The sequence below is a fragment of the Ailuropoda melanoleuca genome, chromosome 14 (genome assembly GCF_002007445.2).
Source record: "Ailuropoda melanoleuca isolate Jingjing chromosome 14, ASM200744v2, whole genome shotgun sequence".
Classification (NCBI taxonomy): Eukaryota; Metazoa; Chordata; class Mammalia; order Carnivora; family Ursidae; genus Ailuropoda; species Ailuropoda melanoleuca.
The window spans coordinates 52,435,043-52,447,165 of NC_048231.1; the positions used below are offsets into that span (position 1 = coordinate 52,435,043).

The 12,123-nt window shown below is 41.1% G+C and overlaps 1 protein-coding gene and 1 pseudogene across 1 annotated transcript in view; one reads left to right on the forward strand and one right to left on the reverse strand.

Moving 5' to 3' along the window:
* Positions 1-11,257, reverse strand: part of LOC100482439 — a 34,416-nt pseudogene extending 23,159 nt beyond the window's left edge.
* The window catches only part of L3MBTL4 (L3MBTL histone methyl-lysine binding protein 4), a 375,657-nt gene continuing 373,528 nt past the window's right edge, over positions 9,995-12,123 (forward strand). The window contains exon 1 of the mRNA XM_019802531.2: positions 9,995-10,453. The gene's annotated coding sequence lies outside the window, so the exon portion shown is untranslated. The remainder of the gene's footprint in view (positions 10,454-12,123) is intronic.

Genomic DNA, 12,123 nt, shown 5'->3' on the forward strand with positions numbered 1-12,123 from the left:
CAAAGGAACAAAAAACCCCCAAACACTGTAGCTTAGTCCCCCTGCTAAAAATCTTTTTATTATGAATGAATGCATGAATGATATTATGGAGGACATAAAATTCTAACAGAAAGGTAATATTAGAAAAATAAAACTAGCTCTCTGGGATAGAGAAGATGTGAATTAATTTTTCCAGAAGAACAAACTTATTTTTGAAGTCTTCTGTTTTATCTTAAAAATCCAGGTAGTTTTGCCTCTACCCCATGATAGACCCATGTTATTTTAGTATAAAAATAATGTTTTAAGTCCTCAGCCAGGTAATTTGATTCTACCTCCTGTCAAACCTAGAGAAAGACTGATGTTCTGGGAAGATATCCATGGGTTTGTGTATTTTCGGCACATGGTTGCCCACTCCTGGGGAGAAAGCAAACCCCAGTTGGTGAAGTGGGACTCAGGAGTACACCCTGAGTGGGAGATTTGAATGATGGCATAAAAGTCATCAAAGGTAGGAGAAGAGCTGATGTTTGCTTTGCTCATAGATTGTTTTTGCATTTAAACTGGTATTTATTTATTTTTAAACTTTTTAAATTGAAATGTAGTTGACACACACATTTAAACTTTTTTTTATTTCAAAAAGAAAATGAAATCAGTAAATCTTTTCCAAGGTAAAGGATGTTTATACCTATTATTAGAAAAGAGTTTGTATATTGTTTCATAGATTGTTTTCCAAGCATTAGACTTATAGTTGTTGAAGAATAATAGATAGTATTAACTTTTGCTTCATAATACCTTTATTTGTGGATCTACAAAATAAATGCAACTAAATGTTTTGCTCTCAGGTATCTGGTTATTTAAGGTAGGATGTTCTCAAGGTTGTATTGTCAGAAATCAGTGAAACCTAATTAACGACACTGTAGAATAAAACTGAAGACCATAGAAATAATAATTATTACTCCATTTATAAACTAAGAAGGATGCTAATAACTCGTGGTGAGAGATGATATTAAGACTGAGTGAAATACTTAGAAATAAAGCATTAAAGGGGCATTTGACAATGTGACAAAAGCCAATATTGTACAACTGAATGTGCATAATTAGCTACTTCAAATTTTCCCTCAGAGCTTAAAATGGAATGTAATGATGATAAAGAAGCACCTGGATAAATGTTGACCAACCCTCTATAAAGAAGATTATTGGACAAAAGTTTTGAAAATACTGTTGGAATATGGCATAAGTATAGTAAAACATAAGTACGGTTGAAGACCTCCAACATGCTGAGGAACTAAGGAAGCGACTCAATGCACACGATTGATGTGTGGTACTCTGGCTTGCTGGTATTTGGACACTTGGAAATTCAGTTTGGTTCTTAAGACTGTTAGTGATAAAGTAGGAGTCCCACCATTTGATTCATGTTTGCTGTTCATTTATTGTGGTGTTGGTCCATTTCCAGGTTTAATTAGAGCCTTTGGAAGAAATATGAGAGCAGAGAACAAGCCTTTGGACTGGAACATAAAACAGAAACCAGGGTATCACGACCTGTGTACTGAGTTGGGACCCAAGCTAAGATAATGTAAGATTAAAAAGAGCAATTGGATTTTTTTTTGGAAGATGGAGTTTTATCAAGTTGCATATCCAAAGCTTTATTTAATAGCATTTGGGTCGCTCTATATGCCAGAGTCCAAAGAGTTGGTACTAAATAGAGCAAGAACTAAAGGAAAAGGAAATAAGAGGTGGAAGGGAGGGGAAGTTAGCTTAGGAAATGAGATGGGGATTAAAGAGTAGAATATAACCCCAGACAAATAAGCTAGTTACTTGGTAAATTTCACCGTAACAATGATTAGTGAAGACAGGCAGAGAAAGAAAAATCTGAAGCATAATATTGAAAACACATACGAAATATTACACAGGTCCCTTGGGGTTCAAATGTAGCTGCAGCACCTCTCAGTTCACCCTTGTCACCCTCAGGTATGAATTGAGCAGTTGATACTCATGTCTTCCGGCAATTGTTTGAATGTGCCTACTTTCAGAGCCACTCCGTTCATGTAAACAGGCATGGAATCTTGGAATCTCCAACACAGAAAGGCTTAATAAAGTTCATCCAGGTCAAGCCTGTATTGATGAATGGATTTCCTCCACAGTGCCTTTCTGATGAGCATTCACCCAGCTTGCCCTGGAATGGGAGGCAGTGGTTTCAATTCCAGAAACTTTTTGAGCATATAATGTGCAAAGAACTGTGCAAGGTCCTGAGAGGGATATAAAGTCACATTAGAAATGGAAACGTGGTGAAATTACTGAGTTCCTCTCTGAGCTCCCCATCCTGATCCAAATAAAGCCACTGAAACAAATTTAAATGATAAGGCAGTTATTTCCGTGGTCTAGAAACATACAAAGACAGAAACACACAGTGGACTGCAGGGGCTAACCTATCAGAGACGAATGCAGGTCCTTTCCTGTCAAAAAAGCATTTCATGCCTGATGCAGGACTGGAGCCAGACTCGGTATCTAAAACTGGGGTCGGGTGCTCTGGCCTGGCCCCAAAGGAGCCAGAAAGCAGGCACTTTTGCAGCACCTGGCAGTGCAGCCAGAGAGAGGGAGGCTTAGGACCGAGGCCAGGTTTCTCCCAGTCTAGACCCTCAATATCACCGTAGAATGGAAGTCTAGCACTGCCAGGACAAGACCTGAATCTGGACAAGAAGGTGAGGAACAAGTGGTGGAAGAAAACAGAAGGCAGTGGAGAGAGGAAGAGGAGAAAACAGATCTCTACTCAAAGACTCTGAGGATAGTTGAGACTGAGAAAAATCGTCAACAAACCACAACTGGAAGATGAATTTACCAGCAATAAAGTACAAATAGGAAAACAACATCAAAATAACTTTAAAATAAGTATGACTAAGATCCCCCCAGAAATAAAGAAATAAAATATATGAAAGAAGTCATTATGAAAGGGAAAAACAGTGACCATCTCATTAGAAATTGAATGGGCATCTGATAATATCCAAACTTCTTCATGTAAGCAAAAACAAACAAACAAGCCAAAACACTTAGTAACAAGAGCTACTGGAACTTCTTTAACCTGAAAAAGGATCTCTAAGAGAGCCTACAGTAAACATGGTAACTTTAGAAGCATCCCCATTAGAGTGAGGAGCAAAAGTAGGCTGCCCCATATCCCCTACAAGTTCAATAAGTACTCCAGGCCCTCACTAATACACTGTGGTTAAAAAATATTTAAGAAAAAAATACCATCTTTTATAACTCAGAGTAGGGAAGGATTTCTTTGAAAGACACAAAACTCAAAAATCGTAAGGATACAGGCTTATAGTAAAGGGGTATGAACCAAATTCATCATAAGAGTTGTTGCCTCTGCAAAAACAGGCAGCAAGAGATGAAGGAAAGGATGATAAAAGAATTAAACTTTAAATATTATGTCTTACTCCTTTAAACACATCAAGTGTAAAGTGTGAACTTATAGTCCTTCTGATTGGTGGATGCATGGGTGTTAATTGCATCATCTCCTACTTTTTCTGAAAAAAAATTTTGTTAAAAAGGACAAAAAGTAAAAGTAAAATCCCACAGATAATTAAAAAGGTAAACACTGACTTAAGAGAGATGGCTCCTCTTCTTCAGAAAACCATAGTTATCAGAGTTATATGTAAACTAATAAGTTATTACAGTTAAAGCCAACATAATATAAATGCAATATAGATGTATAAACAAAGGGCTATGGGTATGTAGGAGAAAGAATAAAAGTAAAGCGATACAGTTGATAAATGCTTCATGGGAGAGATTTCATTAAGTGCTGAATCCTCAAAGGTACATTGTATTTGAATATTCAGAAAAGCCCTGATAAAAGAGTGCTCCCAGATAAGGTTTTGTGGGCGAACTGACAAAACTTGCAGCCATTCTGAGAACAGGGAGTATCTTGTCTTCAGCAAAGGGGTGGGATATGGAGCGGGTTGTGCTATGTGGGTAAGGCGCAGTGGCCTTGAAGCATTTAGAGTAACGTCTGGACTTGGAACTATAGGTCAAGGATAGCCACAAAGGGTTTTTGAAGTTTGTGAGGGGGACAGCATGCGGAACACCTGCTGCCATCCCGTATAACACTTACATCAGGTGTGGGCGTCTATAACGTTTTGAATATGTATTCTGCCTACTTATAAGTTAAGAGTAGACACTTGAGTCAAGCTGGGCCAATTAATCTTTCTCTCCCAGGAAGGAGGAGGTAGAATCCAGCAAAGTGGATCAACTGTGAGGTGCTTGAACTGGAAGTGATATGAAGTTGGGCCTGGGGTGGCTGGGTTTGGCTGTGTGGATCTGCTGAGACAGAGAAAGACACCATACATCCAGAGAGCAGAAAAGACTTGGGAGACCAGAGTACCTGGAGTGATAAGTCCCTGACCCTGGAGAGGTCAGGCTATGCTTACAAACTTTGAGTCTAGAAATACTTCTGATTCTGCCTGATAAAGTTGCCTTTTATCTAAGTGACCTCCATGGGGTTTTGTCCCTAACGACGGCCAAAGGAAGTGAGCAGGCTCAGTGTCCTTAGAAGCACAGAGGAGTTCAATAACCAGAAGATGAAATGAATTGGGACAATTACAGGGCCATTTATGACTTTTAAGAGAACTGTTTCAGTAGAGCTCTGGAGCAGACATCAGACTTGAAGGAGTTAAAGTATAAGTATGAATCATACATAGATTTTTATAGGACTTTGGTAACTAAGGGGAGAAGGAAGTAGAGCTGCCTAGGAGGGAAACAAAGTCAAAGGAAGGCTTCCGTTGCTATCCCTCAGGATGAAACACTTGAGCCTCTGTAAACTGAGGGGGGAGAATTAATAAGGAGGACAGAATGGCTGAAGCAGGAAGAACTTTAATGGAGAGTGATGATTCTATACACTGACCCACATTTGTGCAAAACATAAACAGCTGCATTTGCACCCTATGACTTTGTCTCTGAAATCAGCAATGCTGAACTTATGCAACATTCAAGTTTTAAGGGAACAGAACACTTAGGTAGTTACTGAATTTGCTCCACAAGGAGAAAAATTACATTAATACTATAACAAATAAACCCTTTGTATCACATGACTGTTGTTGCATAAAGAAACAGCCCAACACTTGGAGACTTATTTGTCATTTCTCATGAGTGCATAGGTTGGCTGGGTGGTTCGGCTGCTCTTGGCTCAGCTGGTCTTGCTGGGGTCCCTCATTCACGCTTCTGTGGTCAGCTGGTGGGTTGGCTGAGCATTATATGCTCTTTCACACATCTAGGCCCTGAAATGGGACAATTGGGCTCTGTCCCATTCCCCAGCAGGAGCACCTAATTCTCACGGTGATCACATAGGAGCAAGACAGAAGTAAGAGCACACAGAGTTTCTGAGGTCTAGACTTGGAACTGGCACGCTGTCATTTCATCATATTCTATTGGCCAAAGTAAGTCACAGGGCCTCCCTGATTCAAGCAGTGGGAAATTGTTTCCACCTCATGATGGAAACAAATACAATTACATTGTAAGGGGGTGGATAAAGGCAGACCACTATAGATCTTCCTCAACTTATGATGGAGTTACATCCCGATAAACCCATCCTAAGTTGAAAATATTGCAAGCAGAAAATGCATTTAATACACCTAACCCACTGAACATCACAGCTCAACCCAGCCTACCTCACAAGTGTTCAGAACACTTACGTTAGTCTACAGTTGAGTAAACTCGTCGAACACAATGCCTACTTTATAATCAAGCATTGAATATCTCACGTAATTTATTGAATGCTGTCCTAACAATGAGAAACAATGGTTGTATGGGTACAGAATGGTTGTCGGTATATTGGTTGTCGCCCTCATAATGCTATGGCAGCCTGGGAGCTTTGCTGCTGCCCAGCGTCACTAAGGAGGCTCTTCAGTAAATTACCAGCCTGGGGAAATACCAAAATTCCAAATTTGAAGTTCAGTTTCTACTGGGAAAGTATGGCTTTTGCACCATTGTAAAGTTGAAAAATCCTAAGTCAAATTAAAGTCCAGGGCCATCTGTAACTGAAGGCATTAATTTAATTAATCCACCACATTCACAAAGAAGTGGTTTTTTTCCTGTTTAGATGGAGTAGGGAAGTATCTGAAGGTCAATGAGGGGGTTTTCAAGGATGTCATGAATAGCTGAGAAGTTTAGTACTGAAGTAGAAGGCTTAAAATTACTTAACAACTTCCTTATTCTTATATTTTATGTTGTTGGCTCAACTAGACTAAGCTGGTGAGCTTTGTTCCATTCCGGGGTATAGATAGATAATCATCTTATTTTCTGGGTAATAGTAATAGCTCAGTAATATAGAGCAATCAACTGTCTTCAATCCAGAAACAAATACACAATATTTAAGTTCAAGGTATTCACTTGGTAACTAAAAGTCTAAAGAAACATTCATCCATGAGGATGGATAAAGTCTTTTTACTTCTTCAAGCAAATGTCACTTCAGTAGTTTTAGGGTGATTCATATTTGTAGAATTGGAAATGAATTTTGTAAGAATTTGCATTGGAGGTATTATAATGAAAAAGAACACATGCATAGTCAGTCCAGAAAAAGTGGATTCCATATTTTTCAATGGAATAATAGATGTTAAGATAATGTACTTAACAAACAAACAAACAAAAAAACCCGACCTTTTAATTTTGTTTGAAGATTTAATAAAATAGGGAAATTAAATCTAAAATGGAAATGATTCAAACATTTTTATTTAGGCAGTTAGCATGGAAGGGATCATATGTACTTTTGGATTTTTGAGATTGGGTCAAGGAAAAGTTAAAAAAAAAAAGCCATCCTTTCAGAAGGCTGAAAAGAAAAAAATAAATGAACATATTATTCTGCAGTAATTACCCTCGCAGAAGATGGTTTGTCAATATACTGCTGATGGAGGTTTTAAAGCACCCAAATTCAGTCAAGGATTGGAATGCAAAAAGAAACTGGACCTCAATGAATAGCATCATATCCAGCTGACACAGCCTTTGACATCATGGCTGAAGACCTCCCTTTATGAGAATGGTTGTATCAGACAGTTGTCACTTGTCAACAGTACCCACTAAGAGCCAGCTTACCCTGCTTTGATTTTATGGTCACTGGGCAATCTTTTAACTAACTTGTCTTCCTTTGTAGACTATAGTAGTGGGAATGTGCTGACACCAAAACATCGATCCTTTTGGCATATGTATCTGTCAGTTTCATTGGTATTCTTGTGTTTAGCTGGTTGCCTTAGCCCGATCGCTTCTGGGAGCATTAACAGACTCAGATTTCTGGACCTACAATCTTAACAACTAGACCCAGACCCTAAAGTTGGTGATTTCAAAAGGAAGTACTATGCCATGAGACATATCCTCTGCAGCCAGGTGGCTTCTTCCATGATGGATCGATGGCAGAGTCAGGAATAACCACTGTCTTTCCTGACACCTGGCATGTGTTCTACATACTATCCCACCTGTTATTTCTTAGAAAATGCATGTCTAGTTACCATTATTTGGGGCATATATCTTTTCAAGGAAGTATGAATTGCTACTCTGAATTTTCCATTTTTCTTTTTCCAGATCTCTCACCTTGGAGATGGTATGGTTGTGTCATCAATATCTTTGAAAATGCGATTAAAGGGATTGCTTTCTTGCCTTCTGCAGTTTTCAGGCTTCTCCAAACCTTATTAGTTCATTCAGTATGGTTGTAGTGGAAATTGAAGTTTGCGTATTGATGTAACGATCTTTATCTCATTCAGTTTATAGAGATTTTAAATATCATCAGAAATATTGTGTAGAAGTTGAATTTTTAAAAATTCATGGGCGGGTACCTGGAAATGGTGTTAGAACAAAGCTATTTCATGATAGCTTTGTTCAACCAAAAAAAGTACAAGTGTAAAAATAAATAGATTTCTATGTAAATTTTAAGTCCTTGATTCAAAATTATATAATATGCATATTATTTTATTTATAAAGCTTCGTGGTATCATTTAAAGTTAGCTTTAATTCTTCAATATTATTTACACTTCTGTCTGAACCAGTATTTACACTGAGAACTCTATACAATTACTTGTATCTCAACTCATTAAGAAAGTTTAAAATTGGATAGTCTGCTTAGGAAATATTGCTTTAACAGAGAAAATATAGTGTGGTGAGAGTAAAATTATTAACAATGGCATTAATATGAAAATAAACTTGAGGATATTAATTATTGATGATAAATGGTGACGACTGAAATGATTTTAGCTGCAATGGACAATTTGTGGAGTAAGCATAGAATGCTGTTAAGATAACCTCTCTCCAATTACACTGAAGTGTATAAAGGAATTTACTCTGTGCTTAACTCCTAAATGGTCCTAAATATATGCTAGGAAAAAATCATGAATTTTAAAAACACTTCTGTGTCAATGGGCAGTCCTGCTATTGATCAAATAATAAAGCAATGCAATTTAATTCTACTTAAAAAAATAATATATATGCATATAAAAATAACACATATACAACATCGACAAATAAAACAACCCCTCCCCAATTAGAAAAAAGTAAATAAATTTAGCAAATTTTAAAATGGAGTGTTACTTAAATAAAGCGAATCACTATCTCAGCCAATGAGGAGGTCTCATTTCCACCCATGAGATAAACATTACAGAACATTACAGACTCTGTTATTTTTATGAGATGTCTAAAGGGGCTCTTCTGCCACCAGCGATTCCTAACAGGCATCCTTACCTCTCTGGTCAACATTATCTTTCCCACTTAGTTTGTTAGATTCAACTGAATTATAAATAAAAAATGCTGAGTAACCATCAGTGTTCTAAACACCATTGTTCACAAGGGACTGGTGGTAACATTGCAATACTCAACAATGGGGTTATTTCATTTTAATCTGCAGCTGTTCAAATAAAAGGGATTTACAACAACAGCTTTTCAAAAATTCTGTAATAAGTGTACCAATGCTTACACTGCTTATATTTCCATATAATTTGAATAACAGTATCGTTTAAAACAGATGTCAGCTTCTTTGAATATAATCATATGTGGTTGTCAGCACTATGCACCCATAGATTTACATTTAAGTAACCCAGGATGAGGTTCTCTGCCCGTGTCACCTGTCTCATTGGTGCATTCTTTTCCTTATTTAAACCTTGCCCATGAAAACAGTGTTTCTGTTTTCATCAAAGGAAGCCAAATACATTCAATAAACATATTATAATAACTGTTTCCTCAAAAAAAGTGAAAACAAGGTGATATAAATTCACTCTATTTGGATTTCAATCCAGCTTTCTTTGATTTTGTATAACATTCACATTGATTTTTCTATGAGGAGGGTGGAACCAGAAGCTCTTTTAACTCTGTCTGTGCTGGGAACATTTTGATGTTTGTATCACTAAGACTTAGGGTCTTTAATGATAGACACTGCTGGGGAGAGACCAGGATTACACTACAGTAGTCGAAACACTTGTCCTTTGCCAAAAATGTTGTCTGTGCTCACATAAGTAGCAGGGAGGGGAGATTCTCATCCAACCTTTGGGTTCTACTCTAATTCCATGCAGTCAGCTGAGCAAGTATGCCAAGATAGTCTCTTGATGTGTGCCTGTTGTCACAGAAATACATCACAACTCTATAAAAGTCTTTAGCATAAACATGTTAAATGGGATGAAAAAAGTGCAGAATTTCAATAGATCTGTTTTAAATGTTCTCTCTATGCTGATGCCTTCTGCTTCCTTTTGTTTTTCTCTTTGCCCCAAATCTTTTTCTTAACTGATTAGAGCATAGAACCCAGTTTTCATGTGTCTACTTGTAAATTTCTATGATCATGGTTCCCAAATCAAAAATTGCATTAGCAAAGGATTTTATATTTCTCTCTTCGTTAACAACACTAAATTGTTTGTAACCAAAGGACCAGTCTCACCTGAAAAACAAAACAGTTTTAAGTTGTCCGTTTATGGTATTCAACAACAAACCAAAAAATCATTTTGGAAATTATTATTTTTAATCATGTTAAATTACTGCCTTTCTTGCGGGACTCAACAAACTAATACTTACTTTGTACTTAACAGCTATTATTTGCACACTAGAATTTTTACACGAGACACCTCCATGAAAAAAAATTACATTTAAAAGTCAGAAAATATGGTCTTCGATTGCCAGCTACTTTTAAATAAAAGCCAAAGCAAATGATTTAATAACTTTCTCTCCAAATCCGCAACAACGCTTTGTGAAAGCCTAACGCTAACCAGTAAGACTGTAAGTTCCATGAGGGCAGGGACTTCTTTTGCTCCTGTTTCCTACTCAGTCTCAAGCAGCTAGAACAGGGTCAGTGAACATTTGTTCTTGCCACTTGAAAAGACTATTCTTTTATTTTGAAATGGTACCCGCGGTCGGGTGTGTAGCAAAGTCGAGAGCGGGAAAGGGGCATCCTAGAGGAGGTTGCAAAATCAGAAGGAGCAGAAGGACAGAAAGGATTCCAGAGGCGAGAGAGAACATTTGGAAGGTGAACCCTCAGAGCTGGGATGAGGCAGGGATGAGCGCCCCGGGACACCACTGCGCGGGTGGGGAGGGGCTAGGCAGGAAGTAGCCAAGATTTGGGGGACTCCTTCCCGGGGAGCAAAAAGGGGAAAGACGCACTCGAAGAGAAAGCCGCAGCCACCTCCCTCCCACCTGAAAGCCCCAGCTGCCGCCCCGCGTCCACTGCGCTCCCGGGGGAGCGGAACCCGGAGCGAGGCAGGTGCGGCGGGAGCATGCGCGCGGGGCCGACAGGGGAGGCTCCCGCGCCCCCACCCCGCGCGTGCACCCTCGCGCCCCTCCCCNGTGGTCGGGCGACCGCGTGAGCGCACGGCCGCGACCGCCAGGGATGGCCCCGGGCCCCGCGCCCGACCGAGGGGCGTGCGCGTCGCCCGCGGCGAGGCCGGGCCAGGGGGCGGTGGCGGTTAGGAGTCGCCTCCGCCTGGCGCTGGTTCTTTCTCTTTCTCTTTCGCCGCCGGGAGCGCGCCGGGCTCCCCGCGCGAGGCGCTGCCCCACTTGTCGCCCACTTCGGACGGGCGTGGCGTGGCCCCGCACCGTCCCGCTCCCGGCCGCCGGGGCCACCGGGGCCGGGGGTGTCGGTGCGGTCACCTGGGCTGGCAGGCGCCAGCTCAGCCCAGAGCCCAGGGACGAGGGGCCGGGTTGGGGGGGCGGGGACTCCCGGCGGTCCCAAGCCTGCCTCAGGCCACCGGGCGCCCGGCGGTGGGCGTTTGGCTTTTGTTTTCTCTCCGGTCGGGCGTCCTCGGTCTCCCCGTTCTCCGCTGACAACTGTCATGTGTGCCGGGACTTGGCTTCGGCCAAGACCCCCGCGGGCGCTTCCTCACTCCACCCCCTTTTCGTCTCCAGTCCTGCTCTCTAAGTTCTGCCCAGCCCTGGGCTGGAGCGAGGAAGTGCGCGCTGGGGGACGTCTAGCCAATATGTGGCGGTTTAACTAGCTCTCCCCCGCCCCCTCCCCCAAGCCCGGAACTGCGCCGGGGCGCGCTGGCTGAGTCTCCCTCGCCCTCTCCGCAGAGGTGGGCCAGGGGGAGGCTAGCGGACCCGCGTACACCTGGGCCCGTGCCGCAGTTACCTGCGGGATTGGTGTAATAAGCCTTTTCCCCAGGTGGGAGAATTCCAGGGGGTTTGTGCCCTGCCTTTTATATCCTGTAGTCATTGATTAAAGTCCACAGGATGTACCTTATTTTGTATATGCCTTTATCCACTTAGAGGGAGAGTCTTAATCTGTCCATGCCTGGAGGGGGAAACTAAAAGGAAGGTCTGGACGTTGTTATTGTTGAGACTCCTGCGTGTGATAGCACCATGAGGTCAGTCTGGTCACTACTACCTTCCTGTTGGGGTGTTTCCATGCCCACCACTCACACTTCAGGGTTATTTGGTCACCATGACCAAAGTGGCATTGTCTCCTGGACCCCACTGTCGGAGCTGTTCTAGCAGTTGCTCAGGACAGCTTCCAGTTTCAGTCCTTTTCTCAAATAAGTGTAGTGGGATCTCCTGGTGTTTTCTAGTCCCCTTGACTCAAAAAAGGTTAAAGTGGCAAACAGATGGAGTTTGTTCTTGATGCGTGATACTAGACTTTGAATGCATTTAGCTCCTCCCAAGATGCTAAATACGCCAACTTCAGTTTCTTCTCAAGGTACCCTA